The sequence below is a fragment of the Neovison vison genome, chromosome 3 (assembly GCF_020171115.1).
Source record: "Neovison vison isolate M4711 chromosome 3, ASM_NN_V1, whole genome shotgun sequence".
NCBI classification, from domain to species: Eukaryota; Metazoa; Chordata; class Mammalia; order Carnivora; family Mustelidae; genus Neogale; species Neogale vison.
Window position 1 is genome coordinate 161,400,971 of NC_058093.1, and position 22,730 is coordinate 161,423,700.

A 22,730-nucleotide genomic window follows, 5' to 3' on the forward strand; every position below is an offset into this window, starting at 1 on the left:
CTACTATGGATATTTGCAAATATCTGAATATTTGAATTTTATAATTTTGAGTTCAGTGTGTGGCAGTATATCTTTAAGCATCAGGGTGTCTGGACATAAATAAAATATTTTCCCCTAATTAGAGATAGGAAGACTAATTGGTACATGTAATAGAACACAGTACTTTTTGTAAGACTATATATCACTTATATTTGCTTAAAATATGCATATGGGAATTCCAACAGTTATAACCTGTTAGGCTCTGTCAATAAAAAAAAGTAAAATCTATATCATTGCCTTCTTGTTTTAGTGATTGAGTTTATAGATTTTGAATGTTTCTTTTAATAACTGAGTAGAGGACAGTTATGTTTGGGCTGGCATTTACAGGTTTTCTAAATCAGCATCCAATCTCAGCCTACCAGATTGCTAAAATTTTTCAAAGCATACTTAAAGTATTCATTATAGGCCAAATTTAGGTGGATTTTTAAAAGTTCTTCATTTTCCTCACACTTACTCTCTGGACCTCAAATGAAAATAAAGACAGTCATTGGGGATCCCAAATACTATTCACAGACCAGTAGAAGTTGAAAATGTTTTCTTTGATCCATAATGATACGGAAGAAGTAAGGACACTTAGGAAACTTCTCTAACAACAAAATTAATTCAATTACTGTTTCCAAATTATACCTTAAAATAAATTTCTTTTATGAAATTACAGTAATAATCTATGGTCCTATTTACCCTTTAAATATTTTCGGGCATAAGAAAATGCAAAAATTGAGAACCGTTGGTTTGTATGATTACAAACTACAAGGAAACTCACAAAATAACAAGGGCTTTTGCATTTAATTAATCAGAAAGGAGACACAAAACATACCAAAGATCAATCTCATTTACCTTTACCTTTTGCTCCTACAACAGATACCACAGGAAAAGCATGTATAGTAACTATCTAAAAATATCCAAAGATACACTTCAGCAAAAAATTTATTTAAATGTTCACTTTGATGGGAGAAAAGGACACCTGACATGCAGTGCTAAACAATCTGTCCCAGTTTTGTGAGAAAATAAAACCAAGTAACACTCACATGAAACATAACAATGTTGCCATTGTGTGGACATCTCCTGTAGCTGAAAAATTCTTCAGGTTGGCAACACGAATGTAACATCTGATCATGGGATTTGTTTTTCTCTTTTTAGGAATTTTAGTATTGGAGATTTCTATTTCAGACTGCAATGCTTCCTGGCAAAATGAAAATGGCATCATTTGGTAAAAGGTTAAAATATCTGTTCTCTGTCCTTTTCTGTCACCATCCCCTGCACCCCCAACCCCAGCCTGGTCAGGATGTTTGTTGATATCACCAAAAAATTATGCAAATTGAGAGAACTATCTATCTGATCAGTAATTAGGGGAGTATGACATTCTGCATGACAAAAAATTCATGGACAATGCTGATCTTTTCCCTTTTCCTTCTGTTGCTTCTTGCACTGTCAAATCATTTCTTTCTGTTATTCTCCTCTTGTTTGTATAGGTTCTGCCTATGCTTTCTGCTGACTTACAGCATCTGGACCCTGCTTCTTCAGGGTGTATTTTAATATCTATTTCGTCATCAAACTTTAAGATAGAATTTTGTGTATTGTTGATTTTTAATCACCTTAACCCTTGGAAGGCAGATTTCCTATACTGGCCACCTAATAAATCATTATAGTTTTTCTTAAATTAGTTTTCCTTGAGCAAGGTGATCATTCTGTTTCATCTGCGCTGGCCAGGGAAGGCTGGTCTTGTAGAACAGATTGTGGTAATTCATAAGACTCACTGAAACAGATGCACTCTGAATGCATGTCCTATAAGAGGGTAATAGAGGGTTTGTGGGAACGATTAATAGTGGCTATGACAGACATTAAGCCATTAACCTGTCTAGCAGAACAAGGGACCTAGTAAGTTGTGCTAAATACTTGGTTTACATTACTTAAATCAATCATCATACAAATCCTATAAAATAGGAAGTATTCTCCATGTTTTATAAACAAAGAAATTGAGATCAGAGAACTTACCCAAGGTAATATGGATATGAAAACTTAGAAATAATCTAGATTCATGTTTAATCTCTGTGTTTCTTTCTCCAAGGGAGTCCTTCTTTTCCTTCCCATATTCCTCAGTGATTCATCCTAGGACTTGTAAGTAATTTGATTTTAACAGGATTCTTAACTTATGCTGATACAACCAATTAAAGACTTGATCCTGGTTTTTGGGAAAGTCTAAATTTCACAGTTATATAACATGAGGTCTCTATATGAAACATAGATTTTTCTCTGGAATACAAGTTTTTCAAGTGTTGGTTATTATTAGCATGACATCAACTATTCATGGAGGCTCAGAAGCTACAGTATGCATTTGCAAGGTATGTAAATTATAAATTACCATGTAAGTATATGTAAGCCATTATTTTAGTACTACTCTCACTAATATATGCCTACAGGAATTGCTAGAAATGCACCTAGCAAGAATGGTATCAATTTGGCATTCAAAATCAGATATATAAATTGTTACAAAACTGCTAGTACTCTGTGCCTTAAAGGTTATTACAAAGGCTGCTACAGAGTTTCAAATTGGGGGGAAATTGTAAAAACTAAAATCTATCACAATTTTAACACTCAGAAATAATGCATTTTATATTTTGGCATATTCAGTTTTTGTATTTATATACCCATGCACACATATTTTCTATCTTTCACAAAACTGACACTCTAATGAATATTTTGAACCCATTTAAGATTTTATTTATTTGAGAGAGAGAGAGTACATGAGTGAGAGGGAGAGGGTGGGAGAATCTGAAGCAGATTCCACACGGAGCACAGAGCCCAATGTGGGATCACGACCTGAGCCAAAACCAAGAGCTGGATGCCCAACTGACTGAGCCACCCAGGTGCCTTGAATATTTGAATCACTTTAATATTTTACGTATCATCATCATTTTCTTGTGTCATTAAGTACATTTCAAAGCACATCTCGTGACTGCATGTTACTCAAGTGTATGAAATTGACCATACTACATTAAGATAACAGAGAGTATAGGGGCGCCTGGGTGGCTCAGTGGGTTAAGCCTCTGCCTTCGGCTCAGGTCATGATCCCAGGGTCCTGGGATTGAGCTCCACATCAGGCTCTCTGCTCGGCAGGGAGCCTGCTTCCCTTCCTCTCTCTCTGCCTGCCTCTCTGCCTACTTGTGATCTCTCTTGGTCAAATAAATAAAATCTTTAAAAAAAAAAAAAAGATAACAGAGAGTATCATGAATTTCAGTATCTTTATGCAGGAGCCAGTTTCCTTTTCTTTATATTATCTCAAGTTTATTATGTATGCCAAATAGATACACTCTCGTAAGTATTTACGTTAACATTTCACAGATACCCAGAGATAAATTCTGACTACAATATTTGGGACCTTTGATGTAGCCTCTACTGTTCCTTATTTTTTCACTGAGCAAAATGCATTGTCCTTAGGGTAAGCAATTTTTCCAAATGCTGCTGAGTATTAGTCAAACTTAACTGTTTTCTGCTCCATATTTACAGGAGGCCCCAAGTTCTCATGCCTTCAGGCTTTTGTTCAAGTGCTTGGATCTGACTACCTTTTTTTTTTTTTTTTTTTTTTTTGGTCCAATTCCTCATGTGTAAATTCTTCTTTTCTTCAAGGGCCACTTCATGTTTTATTCCCTCAAAGAAATTTTCTGTCCACCAAGCAACCAGAAGGACCTAATTCTCTCTTAGCCATCACAGCTCTTTACCTATGTGTCAGTTTTTCTTAAGACACACATTTCTTTCTTGAATTAAAGGTGGCTAATGGATGGGGCTTGGAGGGGCTTAGTACCTAGCAGCTACTTATTTTCTACCTGAGGTTTGAACCAAATAAGAAGTAAGAATCCAGCAGGTGGGAATCAAATAGCCTCTTGCTCACTTATAAAGCCAAAATTCGCTTCCTAGTACTGCGTGTCCAACTTGTCACCAGCAACACTGATCCTGTGGAATTTCTGGCACCGAGGAAGATCCCGTTCTGTCTTCCTGGAGGCAGCTGACTTAGCCAGTGGAAGGGGAGGAAGGAAGTGGACTTTGAATACTCAGTTTCTCTCTGACACTCCTGTCAGGTAACTTATTTCAGTTCTGTGGGAAATACTAGGGAATGAGGCCAAAGATGAAGAGTATTTAGTGACAGTCCTTCCTCACAAAAACCACATGAGGTGTATTTAAATATATACCTAATGCTGCTTAGGTTTTTGATTCTTTAACTCCTTGGGCTTCGTCATGAAGCCTCTGGTCGCCCAGAAGTGTCTGGAAAGGTGTTTGCAGCCTACTGGGAAGTCCTTCTCCTACCTTCCTGAGGCTGCTTCCTGTATAGCACACCTTTATGGATTTCCTAGGCATGCTGTTGGGTGAATATTTTTTGTCAGAAGACTCAGAAATGTACCAAAACAGTTGGCTGTTTTGTGTTTTTAAGATTTAATTTTTATTTATTTATCTATTTTGAGAGAAAGAAGCAGAGACCACATGTGGGATGAGGAGCAGAGGGAGAAGCAAATGCCCCACCGAGCAGGGACCCTGATTGTGAGGCTTGATCCCAGGATTCTGGGATCATGACCTGAACCAAAGACAGATGCTTGACTGATTTTGAGCCCCCCAGGTGTCCCAGTGTGTTACTTTAAAAGGTGCCTCTGTAACCGAAACTGAAACCTCACTCCCTGTTCAGTCCCCACCCCAAATTACGTCCAGGCTTGTCCCCCAGGAGAATCAGGACTCCTCAGTTGCTGCATCTGGGGCTGAAGTTCACTGGAATGGGTCCAGTTCCTTCCAGGCTCTGATGTGCCTCATAGCTGAGGAGTTTCCAGGTCACACATACTTATCACAACACTGACTCTCACTTACGACATTGAAATTGAGTCACACATTGCTAATGTGTCATGAAGTCGTCTCGGGCAAATATGTGTTGGGAAGTAGAGACACAGTGACACCTGAGGGAGGGAGGTGGCTGGACAGGGAAAACCCCAATTTCTCCTCCTCCACATCCTAGTCGAAGCCAGCTGTCTAGAGCTCATGAACTGCAGTCAACTGGAAGAACTTTCCAGTGTGACAGATTCATTGCACCTGGGGAGTGGAAATTTACCTGTTCTCTCATCATGTAAGTGGCATTTAAGACATGGTGAATTTTCCTCAAAAAAAAAAAAATTTTTTTTTTCAATTCTGGCTGCCCCAGGGAAGGGGTTTAATTTGAGGAGGGTTTTTTGTTTCCTTCTTTTCTTTTCTTTTCTTTCTTACTTACTTTCTTTCTTTCTTTCCTTCTTTCTCTTTCTTTCTTTTTGAGGAATATTTTTTTTTTATGCCTCACCTTCAGAATCATTTCATTTCCATCCTCTCCTTTGAGCCCCAGGGATGTGTTAGAAGAGGACATCTCCAGAAATTTGCAAGTCGTATTTTTAGTTCTGCGCCTCTGTCATGTGTTTCTAAACTTTTATGAATGTTTCAGGCCCTGCCTGAAATAGCAAGAAGAGCTAGGCATCTATTTATTATCAAGTGAGAGAGGATAGTGACCTGGATCCAGGCAGCAGTGGTGGATGGGAGTGAGAGGACCGAATCTTGATGTATTTTGAAGACAGAGCAGCCAGGATTTCATGATAGGTGGCCTGTGTGGTGTGGAAGGAAAGGGAACAGTTACAGAGAATCTGATGTTTTTGGCCTCAGCTCTGGAAGAAAGGGGCTGCTACCTGGAAGGAGCTCCTCACCCATCCACAAATGCTGTTGGTATCTTCAGCTCAGTCCTATTGATCCTGTCCTTCAGATCCATCCAGGGATTTTTATAATCACCCGGTGTATCTGTTCCTATCTTTGAGGGTTATTTCTCAGTTACTTACATTGTGGATTCTCTATTTTGGTCTCTGTGAGCACACTTCTTAACAGATACTGGCTCCCCTTCGGCAGGCGAGGTCTTCACTGTTTTCTACTGTGGATCATTTTGTGAAGTCTGGTGTAGCCTAAGGGGTGTTTTCTCAGAATAATGCTTTTAAATGCATAAAATAAAGTACATAGATTTTAAAGGAACCCAATAATATTTAAAAAAATACTTATCATCAGGGCACCTGCGTAGCCTTTGGCTCAGGTCATGGTCTCAGGGTACCTGGTTCGAGTCCCACATTGGGCTCTCTGCTCAGTGGGGAGCCTCCTTCCTCCTCTCTCTCTGCCTGTCTCTCTGCCTGCTTGTGATCTCTCTGTCAAATAAATAAAATAAAAATCTTAAAAAAAACACTTATAAAGAAATGTTTAAAATTTGTTTCCATAGTTATATATGTGGGTTTTTTTTCCATTTTATTTATTTATTTTATTTTTAAAAAATTTTAAAAATAATATATAATGTATTATTAGCCCCAGGGGTACAAGTCTGTGAGTCATCAGGCTTACACACTTCACAGCACTCACCATAGCACATACCCTCCCAATGACCATAACACAGTCACCCTATACCTCCCCCGCTCTTCCCGGCAACCCTCAGTTTGTTTTGTGAGATTAAGAGTATTTTATGGTTTGTCTCCCTCCCGATCCCATCTTGATTCATTTTTTCCTTCCCTAACCCCCAAACCCCCAACTTTGCCTCTCAAATTCCTCATATCAGGGAGACCATATGATAATTGTCTTTCTTCTGATTGACTTATTTCACTTAGCATAATACCCTCTAGTGCCATCCACATCATTGCAAATGGCAAGATTTCATTTCTTTTGATGGCTGCATAGTATTCCATCATATATATATATGATGGAATACACACACACACACACACACACACACATATCTTCTTTATCCATTTATCTCTTGATGGACATCTAGGTTCTTTCCATACTTTGGCTATTGTGGACATTGCTGCTATAAACATTTGGTTGCACATGTCCCTTCAGATCACTACATTTGTATCTTTCGGTTAAATACCCAGTAGTGCAATTGCTGGGTCATAGGGCAGCTCTATTTTCAACTTTTTGAGGAACCTCCATGCTGTTTTCCAGAGTGGTTGTACCAGCTTTCATTCCCACCAATAGTGTAGGAGGGTTCCCCTTTCTCTATCTGAATCCTCGCCAACATCTGTCATTTCCTAACTTGTTAATTTTGGCCATTCTGACTGGTGTGAGGTAGTATCTCATTATGGTTTTGATTTGTATTTCCCTGATGCTGAGTGATGTAGAGTACTTTTTCATGTGTCTTTTGGCCATCTGAATGTCTTTTTTGCAAAAATGACTGTTCATGTCCTCTGCCCATTTCTTGATTGGATTATTTGTTCTTTGGGTGTTGAGTTTGGTATGTTCTTTATAGATTTTGGATACTAGCCCTTTATCTGATATGTCGTTTGCAAATATCTTCTCCCATTCTGTCAGTTGTCTTTTGGTTTTGTTGACTGTTTCCTTTGCTGTGCAAAAGCTTTTGATCTTGTTGAAGTCCCAATCATTCATTTTTGCCCTTGCTTCCCTTGCCTTTGGTGATGTTTCTAGGAATAATTTGCTGCAGCTGAGGTCGAAGAGGTTGCTGCCTGTGTTCTTCTCAGGGATTTTGATGGATTCCCTTCTCACATGGAGGTCTTTCATCCATTTTGAGTCCATTTTTGTGTGTGGTATAAGGATATGGTCCAGTTTCATTTTTCTGCATGTGGCTGTCCAATTTTCCCAACACTATTTATTCAAGAGACTGTCTTCTTTCCATTGGACATTTTTTCCTGCTTTGTCAAAGATTAGTTGACCATAGAGTCGAGGGTCTATTTCTGGGCTCTCTATTCTGTTCCATTGATCTGTGTGTCTGTTTTTGTGCCAGTTATATATGTGCTTTTCGATTCATGGATGAGATCAAGTTATACATTGAGTCCAATAACTACTTTAATTTCAAAGTAATGATAAACGTAATGATATTTTGAGATCTTAGCAACAGGAAAAGGTGGTAAGAAAATACATATCTATAACATTGGTGACAGAGTCGTAGGCACTGCAAATACTACTGTGGCTCGTTGCCTATAGTTGTCATTGAAGGAAATGCTAAATTTTGGTTCTCCAACTGAAATTAGTTAGTGAAAATGCAGTGTTCTTTTGTCCCCGTGCAATTTTCTGGAACTGTTCTGAGAATAAAGGAGCTGATCTGAACACATGCTCTACAGTGGAACGTGTTTTAACTTGGCAGGGAGGTGCAGCTAGTATGAAGGTGAGAAGCACAGGTCCAACACCTGTTATACATAAAGCACCACACTCAATCTTGTAATGTACGTTATCCCATTTAATTGTCAAAACAATGCTGCATGTTGATTATTATTTCCATTTTATAGCTAGGGGAATTTGAGACATTAAGACACAGAGTGATTTACCCAAGTTCTTGTGACTATAACTTGGAATATATAGAGATCCATTCCTGCCCCCCTTCCAAAGGATACATGGTTTCATTTAGGAATCACTCTGGGCATTTGATTAGAAACCTTGTCACCTCCACGTGCCTATAAACGTCATTTCAGGGTTCATGTTGAAATGGTCTCAGCATCTTCCATTGCCTTTGCAATGTTTCACGTGTTCCTTTAAGCCTATTATATTTTGATCTGTAATCATTACAAAAACTGACTATCTTTAGAACACTAAAGAAATAGTAAAATATTTTTCAAATGCTTCTATGCTTGCATTTTTGTGGAAAAGCAATATAAAAATTAATGGGCATGTTACTTGAGAATCTGATCTCTGGCAAGATCCTGGATAAACTTATCCAGTGTTAGCTACTGAGTAATATTGTGAATGAAAAGCCTTCCTGGAGAGCTTCGCTGTTCCAGTGGATGTATTCTTGGTTATGTATTACATACACACGCTGCAAAGGGAACGGCATCCAAATCTCTAAATTAATGATAATCACACCAAAAATAAACAGACTAATTAACATTAACTATAATGAAAACACAACTACTGTTCAGTGGTCCTGATTATATAGTTTACTTAGTAAAACACAGGCTTAGAAATTTCTTTAACTGAGAGGAGTTATGGTTGCTAACACTAAATCTTCCTTTTTTCTATTCAAGGCCTCTAGCATATTAATTGCATCATCAGCCCATTTATTGAATTTAATGCCTTGCAGTCTGCTAAAAATGAAATTCTCTCCAGTTGCTTTAGGATTCCTTGAAATTTAATACACACCATGATTTGGAGATAGAGAGGTTCCACTGGCCAGTTTTAATTAAAAAATACAATACAATGAAAAATAAAACTCTAGTTTCACCAAATTACTTTTTGTTCAGTGGGGAAAAAAATCCAGATAAATCAGACTTTCTTGCATTTACTTTACTAATGAGGAAATACAAGCCAAGCAGAATAAATCTCTTTTTGCTGAAATGGCAATTTGTTAGTGCTAGAAGTTTTATTTCTTATTGATTAGGTAGTATATATAAAGAGACTCATTACTCTTGAGTGTTCTGACCTGGAGAGTGTTAACAGTGGACAATTTCAGAGGGATTTTGAGACATTCTAGGAGCCCACTGCCCAAGAATATGTGTATTTTGTTTTGTTGTTTATTTATTTTTGATACAGTCCTCAAAAAAAGAAGCAAGTAAACAAATACCAAAATTTTCAGTATATTTTTAAAATCCAGTTCAGCACTAGAAAAATATATTGAAAATACATTTTGTTCTAATAATATAAATTCCTCAAACTTAATGCTTGGGTTGGGTCCCAAAAAGCATAACACCTTAGATTATTGTAAAGGGTCCAGAATCTGAAAGACTTGAAAGCAGTAAGATTTTCAGGTACAGGGGTGCCTGGGTGGCTCAGTCGTTAAGCGTCTGCCTTGGGCTCAGGTCATGATCCCAGGGTCCTGAGATGGAACCCTGCATTGGGCTCCCCCTCTCCCACACCCCAGCTCGTGTTCCCTCTCTTGCTGTGTCTCTCTCTGTCAAATAATAAAATAAAAAATAAAAATAAAAGATTTTCAGGTACAACCTGGTGTGTGAGCAGCAGCCTCTAGACTCTGAGGTAATATTTACACGTACAGAGTGGGAATTATTCCCGAACTATTCCCAATGTGACATTTGAGGAACATCTTTCTATTTTTTGCTATTTGGCAGAGTACGTGACAGAGACCAAAAAGTATGAGTCATTCTTATTTTTATTGTGCTGATGTGTGATTCAGTGGCTTGACACAGAGCTATCTTTGGCACTGTTTGAAGAGTTCTGTCTCTACTCAGTGGTTTGATGGGACATCCTGAAGCCAGATTAACTCGTCCTGCTATATAGTTTGCTTTCCAGTAGAATCCTTTCGTATTACTGTAAGAAGTAGGCACAGCCAATGGTGAGCTCCAGAGGTTATGAGTCAAGGGAACTGACCTCAGCCTTTTGGTTTAGAAAGCTGATACTGTCAATTTATCCAAGCATCCTCAGGCTAGGGGAGGACTAGCACACAGGCTTAGGAGCCAGAGCCTTCCAACTAGGCAAGGGGTCCAGCTTAGGCAGATAAGAGCTTCCTAGATAAATGTGTTGAAACTCTTGGAGTTTGTTTTCTATGTGTGGCATGGAGAGAGAAAAAGGAGTGCACTCTGGGTGAGAAAAAATGGTAATAGGTAAAAACCATCTGACCGAATGCCTGTCACATAGAAGGTGCTGGAAAAGGGAGGGTAGTGTGGTAGCATGACATGATGTAAAGAGACCTGAAGTAGACTTTTATTTTAGAAATGTAAGTCTGATAAAGAGAGTCGAGGGTAAATCCTAGAAGCAGAATGGATTTTCTGCTAGACTCTGAATGGCTGGGACAGTCAACCAACACAAAAGGCTGATTTATAAAGCAAAATGCTAATGTCCTCATTTGTGATAAGCTGAGTACAATATGTAGGTTCATTACATGTGATATTGATAGTCTCAGCCTTTCCTGAAAATCATTCACTCAAATTATGGGAGGATACAATATAGTGTTAGCGATTTTCCAACCTAGGTTCTACCCGCAACTGCACTGTCATTCTGTCTCTTTGTGAAGAGAAACAAAGATTGTGTTTTACTGGACAGTTAAGTAAATTGTGCGTTTCTCAGGCATCTAAAGGGCACTCAGATTATTACCATCACGGGCACTTTATATCAGTGTAACTTAACAAATGGTACGTCAAAAAGAAGTGAAGATGGACAGGGTAATTGATGTTCATTTTATATCAGTTCTGTTTTCCAGGTGAGTCTGTTTCAAGGGCCCATTCTTCCAGCTAGGGTCCCAGAGCAAAAAATCAATCTTTTCCTCCTCTCAGAGTTAATCAGCTCAATTATCATGTTCTGCTGGCCATAGCACACATCTCCCCTGACCCATGTAAAATCATGAAGCAAGCGTTCTTTCTATGTATAATGGACCAGGTCGTCTTGATAATCACCTGGCCTTTAGCCTGGAGCTCACCAGCCCCTTCCTTTTTCATATTGGTCCTGGTTAGAAGCACAGCTCACCATTGGCACTGGTTTTCATATGTGGTCCAGTGACCTCTTGCTCCACAATCATTTGATCTGCTTGATGGAAAGACGGATTCTGCCATTCAGTTTGGATGGTTAGAATCTCTTGGGATGGATCCTAGGAATCTGTACAGCAACCACTGTGGGTGGTGGTGATGATGGGAAGGCTTCTAGGATCCTTCACTTCTTCTACTGCCAAGAAGAGTTCCAAAATTCCCTGGGAGCACACTGTGTGCTGGGCACACCATTTTTGGGGGGTGGGGGGAACAAGCATGGTGCTCTAGGCTTGGCTCCCTCTCTAAAATCCATCTCCCAAGTGGCATAAATTTGTAAATGTGTGCACATGTCCGTCCCCACTCATCAAGCAGAAGAATCAGAAAACACAACTGGGTCTAAGAAAGAGCTAGGATGGGAATCCCTAGGTTCACAAGCAACCTAGTCCATTCAATTAAAACTGAGGGTGCTTAAAAATATTAACTAATTCATCAAAAATAAACTCATGAGAAGTTAACATAATTAACATATTTTTATTTGAAGAAACTGTATTTTTCCAAAATAAAATAGTGAAAAGAGAGATGTTATTTATTACTTCTATAAATATTGTTAATGTCCACATTAATGTAAGACTATTCTTACGTCTGCTTTTGTAGTTGATTTGTTGTGATATGCTGTTTTGTTTGAAGGACATGAAGAAAATGCGGCCCAAATAGTCATGTAGTTCAAAAAGGGAGAATTATTTGAATAGCCTTTTCAGATAACTATGGATATTCTTGTATGATATGATACCAAAAGTTAAGAAGTGGTAGATTTTTAAAGTTTGGTTGTAATATGTTATGTCAAACCATATCAGTGAACTCTTTGTACTCTGCTACATTAAAACCCACAAAAACTTTGAATGGATATTTTACCCCTTTGGGATTTTCTGACTTCACCCATTGACATTTGGAAAATACTAGTTCCCCTTAGTCCACAGCTCTTCCAAACACTGACATGTCTCATTTTATAATATGGAAAAATCACCATATTTGTGTCTTAGGGCTGTAGCCACAAAATATCTCAAACTGGGTGACTTAAAACAACAGAAATATATTGTCTTCAGGTCTGGAGGCTAAAAGTCAGAATTCGGGTTGTGGGTAGGGCCACACTCCCTCTGAAACCTGTATGGGAAACCTTTCTTGCCTCTTTCTACCTCTGGTGGTTTGCAGGCAATCGTCCTTGTCCCTTGCCTGATCACTGTCTCGTCACGGGGTGTGTCTTCACATTGTCTTCCTCTGTGTAGGTCTGTCTCCCTGCACAATTTTCCCCCTTTTAAAAAGATACCTGTCATATTGGATTTGAGCTTACCCTAATGACCTCATTTTAATTTGATCATGTTAATACGGACCCTATTTCTAAATAAGGCCACATTCTGAGGTACTGGATGTTAAGACTTGAACATTTTCTTTCCTTTCAGGGGCACGATTCAAGCTACAACACTTGGAATCATTAATATCACCACTGAACTCATTCCAAAAATCTGCAATTATTATGAAGCTCATAGTGGTGCATATAAGTTTTCCAAAATTCCAATCTTTGCTTGGCAGCTTGCATTCTATCATTGGCAACAAACTTTCCGTTGTTTTCCTTGAAGTGACAGGCTCACTTTGTTCATTTTCAAGAAAGTATCTGCCAAATGCCTAAGTTTCAATAACCACAGTTTGTCTCTTGTTCCTTCAAATAAAAATGGTGCTCTATAAAAATGTTGCTAGTTCAGCTTGGAACTCAATCACTCTTCTCTGTGACTTTCTTAATGAAGAGTCAGGCTCTCGGTTAAAAAAAAAAAAGCACCTGTGTGTGATATTTTAGGTCTGACCCAAGGCCATTACAAAAGCTTTACCTAGCAGACCTCCCAGGAGAGCGCCCCCCTCCCCCCAACCACACTCGTGTGTGGCCCATGTGTCACAGCCTCTGAATGGAGTTTCATGAAGGACTCAGACTCCCCTGAGCTGGCAGGCTCTTTGCATATTTGCTGTCCTCACCTGGGCACCTTCATTCTTGAGCTCTTTATAGGAAGGAGGTCTTGGGCAGAGGTCTTCCTCAGGTGCTTCTGCTTATGGGGGAGGAAGGGAAACTCTTAAACATAGTGTTCCCCACTCTAACTCAGTAGCAGTCCCTTTGCACTGCAAGTCTGACTCTGAGCTCTTCCTCCCGACCTCAGAATCCAGAAAACCGCCCAAGCCTTCTGTTCAGGGTCTCATCAACGGTGAGATGACCGACCCACCTGGCCGCTGGCTGGCACGCCCTTCCATGGCCGAAGATGGAACAGGGAGCTGGTGTTTTCTCCGGTTTTAGCCTCTCACTCACTCCCTCACGGTAAGTAAAGGCTTAATTAACTCTTTTGTTTATGGCTTGTTCCTTCCGCGGGCCACTCTGACCCCTAACAACTCAGTTTGCTCTCCCAGTGCAGCTGAGCTCTGGACACTTGGAGGGCATTTCCCCTGCACCACCTGTAATACTTGGGGATGTAGCAGAAGTATTTTCTGTGTGCTTTTTAGACCTATAGACTATTAAAAAGCCATGTGCTTACAGGTTGAGTTTAATGATATCTTAGTATATATATTACCAGGCAACCAAGGACATTCTAGAGTGAAACTGGTCTTTTTTTTTTTTTTTCTATCCCTTTTTCTTTTCTTTCTTTCTTTCTTTCTTTCTTTTTCTTTTTTTTTTTTTTGTTAATTGCAAGTTCATGACAGCAAAGATGACAATAACTGCTGGGACACTGTGCTGCCACTGCTTTGATTAGTTCTAAGCCTCCACTAGTTTTATCAACCATTGCTTCTGTTATCATCCGTGCAAATATCAACACGGTGAAAGGCAAACGACATTTTGGCATTGTTGTGAAAATAGTTTTGACCTCTAGGATCCTTATCAACAGCAAACCCGGTGAACTGCTATGTGAATATCTTCTCTGCGCAGCATAACCTCCCCCTTGGTAGCCCATCACCATGGTGTTAGAGAAACTGATGGGAGTTTTGAGGACTTGGGAATTCAGGATCTTAGCTATTCCCTCTGCTCTAATATCTGGCAGCTTGTCAGGCTAAACGAGTTATGGATACGCTCTTCAACTGCACAGTTAGGCCCAGGCAAGTGCTCCCAGTAATATCCCGGAACCAAGAGAGGGTGCTATATGGATTTGTTTTCCTTGCGCCAAGCCCAAACAAGAGAAAGCATATACTTCCTTTTTCTTGTGGACCATGTTCCATGCAGAAAGAACACGGCATCCTCCATAGAAACAGACTTCAGTGAGTTTCTCATGCTGGCAAGGGTAGGGATGCGGGTTTTCCCAGAGACCGCTGCCACATCTTTCAGGGATTTCAAATCACGGCTGAGTGTTTCCATTTGAAGTGTTTCTGCTATACAATCCTAGGGAACCTGGGATGACAGTAGCAGCTAGAGATCTACAATAAATGTAGACTTGACAAAAAATGGAAGGGATGTTTAGTTTTCTATTAGTATTTGTAAAACAAAAATTAAGTCATTCCACTCCCTTGCTCAAATCCTCCAGGAATGTTTGAGATGATAATCACACTTAACTGAGAACACAACACACAGCCCTTAGCCGACTACTCCAGCCCTGATTATCTTTCCAGTCTCATCTCTTGTGGGTTTCTGCCTGACTTGCCATGACCCAGCCATCCAGAACAGAACAGGTCACATTTTCTTGCGTTCCTCTATCGTGACCCATCCAGTCCTTCAGCCTATGACAGCTTTCCTCCACCTCTCTGGACCCTCTCAATTGGCCAAAGTGTAAGTCACCCTTTGGGACTTGGCCCATGCCCACTGAAAGTCTTTCCTGGTGTCTGACATTTTGATTTTATAGCTATTTTGATGTTCTGAGTACTTGTGGCTTTGGGATGTTTTCCATCACCAACAACCAATTCTCCGAATCTCTGGCCACCGACGACGTGTCCTATAATTCTCCTGGGTTCTGACACTAACTACCTAGAGTTCACATCAGATTCCACAAGTTACAGGACTCAGTTCCACAACACTGTCCTCACATTAGGGGTCAATCACGAGTCCTGGGCTACCTGTCCTTCTGCCTGACCAGCTGTAAGTTGGGGCTTCCCAGAGCTCACTCACCAGATTGGATAATTTGCTAAAACAGGTCACAGAACTCACAAAGACCTCCAACTTATGTTTCCTGGCTCATTATAGAGGATGCAGATGAATTGCTAGGTGAAGAAGAGTATAGGGCAAAGTCTGGAAAGAACACAGGAGCTCCTGTCTCTGTGCAGTTGAGGTACACCATCCTTCCTACACATAGATGTGTTCATCAAATTTGAAACAACCCTATTGTTTAGGACTTTTTAATGAAGGTTTCATTGCATAGGCCTGATTGATTAAATTATTAGCCACTGATTGATGGTTAACCAACTCAGTCCCTAGTTCCTCTTGCCTCCCCCAAGATTGGGGCTGAGAATTTCAAGTTTCTAATCAAAGCTTGGTCTTTCTGGCCATTAGCCCCCATCCTGAAAGGATCTAGGGGCCTTTGAGAAAAGAAAGGATGCTTTTATCACCTTTATAATACAGGAAATTCCAATGGTTTTAGGAACCCTGTGCTAGTAACCAGGAACAAAGGCCAAACACCTTTTTAAGATACCGAAGACCGTAAAAGCCAAGGCATTATACCTCATGTGTATCAGTCACTTATTCAATCCATTTCCATATTACCCTATCTCCGATTAGGGCTCAGGGCTAGGGTCATGCTCAAGGATATGATGAAGGGTCTATGGCCTATGTTGTTCAGTAATTTTGAAAAGGTAAAATTTAATTTAGAAAGTTTAGACTATAAAATGTCCATTGTCTATTACAGTTGCATCTAAACTTCCTGCTTTATAATGTAACCTCAGAGGCTGATTTGGTCATCAGAGAAAACAGAGTGGGCATCCTGGGCATACTTCTGTCATAGCACTTACCACATTGTATCTTCATTTTTATACATATTTATTTATTCCACTGAATTTTAAGTAGGAAATCTTTCTTTTCAATTTCCCCACAACCTACAAATAATTCATATTCCCTCCTTTCTACCATATCCTCGTTTCATATGTCAATCTATCATAACACCGTGACATATTATGGTGGTTATTTATTTACATAAATAAATTTTAACATAATTTTTACATAAATAAATAAAAGAATTTGACTTCTAGACACAAGCCTTTTGACTATTTAGACTACTCTTTATTGGTCCTATATTCCCAATGCTTGTCATTTTGTCAACGTTCCTTGAATGCTGGAATACATGAATCAAGTGTCTGGTTCTCTACCCGTCACTTATATTTTCTTGTCACATACCCAAGCAGTTCCCCACACAGGATGTTTTATATCTGCACTCCAGTAACCTACCTCCCAATTTTGCTTCTTGGGTATGTGGACTACTACCTTCTCAGACTTCCTAATAACTGTGCTTCCTTGCTTGCCTCATTGCTAATAACCCTGTATCCTATTATTCATTCAGCTCAATTAATGCTCAATTAATGCATTAATCACCCACTACCAGAACCCTAGCAGATGTTCACCTGAATGGGCTTTTCTTGCATTGATTTCTGCTGGGCATGGGCTCTAATAGACCCATGATAGCTCCAATACTGAAGGCTTTAGGGAAGCTGGCCAGCTGAATGGCACTACTGAACTCCAAAATAAACAGACAATTGCATCCCCCTAGACCATCTGGGCACTGTTCTAAGTAAGATTATATGATTTTCCTTTTCTTTCTATTGGTCGTGAAGATTAGCACCAGGTTTTAAAACATTCAAAGGGGGGCACCTGGGTGGCTCAGTGGGTTAAGCCTCTGCCTTCAGTTCAGGTCATGATCTCAGGGTCCTGGGTTCGAGCCCCAGTGCTGTGCAGCAGGGAGCCTGCTTATCCCTCTGCTCAGTTCTGTTCTCTGTTCTCAGTTCTTAGTTTTCTGGTTCTCTGCTCAGCAGGGAGCCTGCTTCCTTCTTTCTCTCTGCCTGCCTCTCTGCCTACTTGTGACCTCTCTCTCTCTTTCTCTGTCAAATAAATAAATAAAATCCTTTAAAAAAAAGTAAATAAATAAAAGATTCAAAGGTAACTTAACAGCCACAGTATTTTTGATAAAGAACTGGGTGGTTTTATGAAATAACCATTGCACTTCATCATATTCAAGTTAATTATAAAATCAAAGTTAGCATTGATTATGAGTGTGTCTAAATCATATTAATGGATGATTTTCTCTTCAGTGAGTCTTGCTCACTATTTTTCTTCCTTCAATATTTATTTATTGTCTGCTACATTCCAGATGTTTTTCTAGCAATCAAGCACTTTGCTGGCCCTCTGGGAGTTCCCAATGTAGTTGTCTAAGTGTGGTGTATGTGTAACATATTACATGATAATTGCCACAATATTTATATATAACTGTCAGAATTTTTATTCACAAGTTCATTTGGAATATATTGCTTGAGCTTATACTGTGTGTCAGACACTGTTGTGATATTAATAAACCATGACTCCTAGAAGTTAGGTTGTTTTAAAATATTTGATTAATGATCCTGTTAAATCTCTTCATTCTTTTTATTAATAGCTTCAAAATTAATTTAAAAAAATCACCAAAATAGTGAAGTTTCAGTAATAAATTAATAATGAGTTTGCAAGATGGGTGATATTTCATTAAGAGAAATTTTAGCTCTTCATATATTCTGTAAGGAAAAAAGGTCTCCTGGAAGAATGATTCAATTCCACTCTTTAAAAAGGGGCCAAAATAGCATTGCACATGAGTCCTAGAAAAAAAAAAAATGTTTTAGTTTTACGTGGACCCTTGAAATGTGGGGGAAAAAAATGGTTTACCTGTTTAAATGAGGTATTATTGCAGTGAACTTTGGAGGAGTTAGCTGGTTTGGCATGAGAAGTGTTTACATTACTTAGTATACCAATAAAGAGTATAATCCAGGGGCACCTGGGGGGCTCAGTGGGTTAAGCCTCTGCCTTTGGCTCAGGTCATAGTCTCAGGGTCCTGGGATTGAGCCCCTCCTCGGGATCTCTGCTCAGTGTGAAGTCTGCTTCCCACTCTCGATGCCTGCCTCTCTGCCTACTTGTGATCTCTGTCTGTCAAATAAATAACAAGAGTATAATCCACCATGTTCTCAGCATGAAAATACGTGATACAAACAGAATTAAGGATGACTTCAAATCAGATGGAGGAGAGTGCACAGGAATGGCTATGAATGGTTATTTCCTTATAGAACAAAATAAAAAGGCGCCTCATGTTTTTTTTTTTTTTTTTCATGTATATAGTTATTTTTTGCACCAAAGGAGAGTTCTGGTAGGAAAATAATGGTTATTTTTTTTTTCTCCTAGTGAGAAAGGACAGCTTTCAAGCAAAGAGGTGAAAATTGTCTTGATAACTCAGAATAAAAAAGAATTACCTTTGCCTGAAATATCCAGTGGCTCAGAATTGGAAACCTGGGTGCTCTGGGGCAGCACTGTCTGGTGACTCTGGCAGCATCCAAGCCTGAAAGCGAGGGGACACATCTGATGGCATTCCTGGTTACAGACAAGCCAAACCTAGTAAGTCACACAGTATGTGGAATATTTACTTTTAATTAAAGACATTAGAAAATTAAAATTATATTCAAGTTCCAAACCATAAATTTGTGAGTACCTTCCTCAATAGGAAACTATTTTCCTGGAAATATAAGAAAATAGAACATTATTTCTAAAATGATAATAGACACTCTGGAATAAATTGGCTCTGAGGGCTGTTAATCTGATATTCAATAGTCCTATTTTTATTAAAAAAAATTTACTTACCAAAATTGTAATTTTTCATAATCAGAAAATCATTTTTCATAATTCGCATAATCGTTACAACAAAAGTCAGTGATCAAAAAGGAAAATAAAGGGTTTATAGTTTTCTTTAAACATTTTGACCTACTTGATTTCAGAGACCAAAGAATAGAATTGCTTTTTTAATGCTTTTGGATTAATGCATAATACTGTATTCATTTCTGCCTTCTTACTGCTCCACTTCTATTGCCCCTGGGTATATTAACTGAAAAGATTAAAAACATAAATTATCATAACTAATAAAATGCTTCTATAAGCAATGTAAGAGAAAAAATTGTATTTCTACGGGAATGTGGTTCATACTGACCATGCTAATTACTACTCTGACCAAAATTATGTTTTCCTCGGATGGGCATATATATATATTTTTAACAGAAGCGAATAGAAATTTTAAAAGTCTTTCACCTAACCCATTACTTATCATAATAGCTTATATATTTTCTTTTCTTTCCATTTATTTGAATCAGTCCTATTTTGTGATTGGCTGATATACCTCTCTAGACTTCCCCATAGCCTGAATTGTGCAGATTGTATCTTTCCTGATATTGTTTAACATGTTACTTTGTGTTCTAAATTTTGGGTAAATTGAAGTTAGTTCTAGAGGCTTGACTGGATTCAGGTTCGATTGTGTTGGCAACATGGTGAATTCCCCTATCAGGAGACACTCAATCTTGAGCTATTTCTCTTCTGGTGATGTCAGTAACCATCAATACTTAGTGGCTAAATCCAATTGGGGGTTTAGAAAATGGTAACATTCCAAAACTTTCAAACTATCTTCCCCCCTCCCCGTCATTTTTTTCTTTTTTTTTTTGCTTAGGATACTATAAAAAGATTCTCTTTATCTTGTATTACAGTTTTACCCAGTGGTATAACTCATACAGGAAACACAGGATAAATTCTTAGTATGTTCCCTTTACCTTCCTGTCTTCAAGATAATGAATTGATTCTTTATCATTCTCCAGAGGTGACCAATTAGACTTTTGATTTTACTACCTTTATGAACTCATGAATTTAGCAACACTTGGTTTCTCAATCCGCAGTTACTATTACCATTTTTGACGCTACACATAGTTCATTTGGGGCCAGTTTGTACCTCTTTAAGCTGACTCCTACATCCTGTCGAGATGACCTTAGTAGTCACTGATAGCTTCCTTGCTATAGGATATGGCAAGATATTTTAGATTTACTTTTATACATTACCTACTGTAGATCTGGAATTTCTTTGAGATCTGTGTTTCTTTTTAGAGGGGGATGTTTTTAGAGACCACAATCTGGGTGCTAAGGATATTCATTGCTACTAGGTTCATCATGATTTTCAAATTTTTTTCAAGGGATATAGTGAGGAAAAACATACACTCTAAAATATATTAAGTATAAACACATTTAATAGCAACATCATGATGTATATCATCATGAATTCTATTGTTACATCTAATTCAAATTCAGGACAATAGTGTTTTGTTGTGTTTTTGCCCAACATCTTCTGTCTGTATCTCTCTTGCCCACCTTAAGAATAGGGAGTCCTGATTTACAACTACACCAGGAATATAAAGAGAATATTGCAAAATTACTCCATTAGTTTATTCTACAATCCACATATAACTGCTTCAGAATAACAATACCAATTTGCCCACTACAACACAACTGCCAACAACATGATTAATGAAGAGTTTGTGATTTTGTTTTCTTTTAACATCTTAAATTATATTCTAGTAGGCAGAGAAATTACTGTGTTTAACGTCACTCAAAACAGTTCCTTTCAACGTGATTATGCCACCAATTAGGTATATGATGCATATTTATTTTTACTTTATTTTCTGTTTTTAAGGGTTTTTGAATTTTTAACTTTATAAGAGCCAATTTAACTTCACAGTTTTTCAGGGGAGGGATGAATAAAAGAAATCAGGAGTGATGAGAATCGAGGTTCAGCAAAGTCTAATAAATTATCCAAGTCAAAAAATTAAACTTACATTTCTGTGTAAGCCTCAAGTTTTAACACCGTATTACCATAATGATTTTGAATCAATTTCCTGTCAATCTAAATGATCTAGTTCTAATCAGTCAGTTTTTTACTTTGACTAGGTTTTGCTGAAGGTTTAAATGAAGGAAAAATGAATTTTTGCTTCCATCATGGTGACACAATATTTTCATAAAATTTGCAGACTGTTATATATTTATTCTGAGTTTGGATTTATAGCAGACATGTTTTATAAGAATATGTCTTGATCATCAGTTCCTTTTATCTGTAAAGTGGTGACAGCATTCATTCATTTACTTACTTAGTGACTATGTATTGAGTTTCTACTCTACTAGATGACATGTTAATTATTATTGGTAGAGAGCCAGCAATAGGACACTTTCTACCCTCAAAGAAGTTGCACTCTGGATAAGAAGACAGAACTATAAACAAACAATTGTAATGCAGGATGATACATGTCACACTAGAGGTACATACTAGGTGACGTAAGTACCTGTAGGCAGAAAAGTCACCTGGTACAGCTGAGAAGCTGAAGGTGAACATCCTCATGAAGGGTTGACTTGGTTGAGTGCAGAAGGAGCAGTTAAAATTAGCCAGGTGGGAGGATGAGAGGAATGAGATATTTTCCATACGGAAGAGTAGAGAGGGTTAATATTTTGAAATACTATTTAACGTGTGTTTCTGTGTCTAGGACTCCTTTTCCCTGAAGCCTTTCCAACATTAAAATCAGATTTCAAAATAATAAAAATCCTCACATATTAATGTTCTTAAAATTAATATTACACATGGGCTTTACTAACTTATTAGGATCAGAGTTGAATTACTTTAAGGAAAAGCATTAGTGTCCTATTTTACTTTTAAGTTATGAAGAAAGAAGAAAAATCAGCCTTTATTTATAAAGCACAAAATAAAGTAAGATTTGGGAATTATTCAGCTGATTTCATCATTTCAGACTTTATTATTCAGCTGATTTCATCATTTCAAGCTGGACAGAATACAGTGATACAATTTGTTATGCAATGTCATTCATGGTGTCATTGTGTAAGAAAGATCAATTTATTTTATTGTATTCTCTACATTCTATACATTATCTATCATTATAAAAAAGTTCTTATTGAACGTCTACAGCCATAATTATTTATTGTTGTAAGTATGTGGGTGTCAAAACCAATACATCTCAGTAATTCATTAAGTCTATACCTAGCAAAGTAACATTTGTTACAAAGTAACATTTGTTCATATACTTGTATGTATGTAGATCTTAAAATTACATGGACTATAAAATGAATTCTAATGTATTGTGCTTTAGACAGAATCAATCTAAATATGTATTCTTTAAAAAAAGGCTTTAAAGGTTTATTACCTAGGAAAGGGAGGAAAAGAACTCAGAAAGAATGAAGAACCAATTTTTTTCTTAGCTTTGAGTTTCATTATGTATTTTTTGATAAGTCCATAGCAGGCAGTA

The 22,730-nt window shown here is 38.1% G+C and overlaps 1 long non-coding RNA gene across 1 annotated transcript; it reads left to right on the forward strand.

The window, feature by feature from the left end:
* Positions 1-3,210: 3,210 nt before the first annotated feature.
* LOC122901933 lies at positions 3,211-19,002 on the forward strand. The gene is made up of 3 exons (XR_006383711.1): positions 3,211-4,115; positions 13,634-13,788; positions 18,799-19,002. It is a non-coding gene; the product is annotated as an uncharacterized LOC122901933 (long non-coding RNA).
* The last annotated feature ends 3,728 nt before the right edge of the window (positions 19,003-22,730 follow it).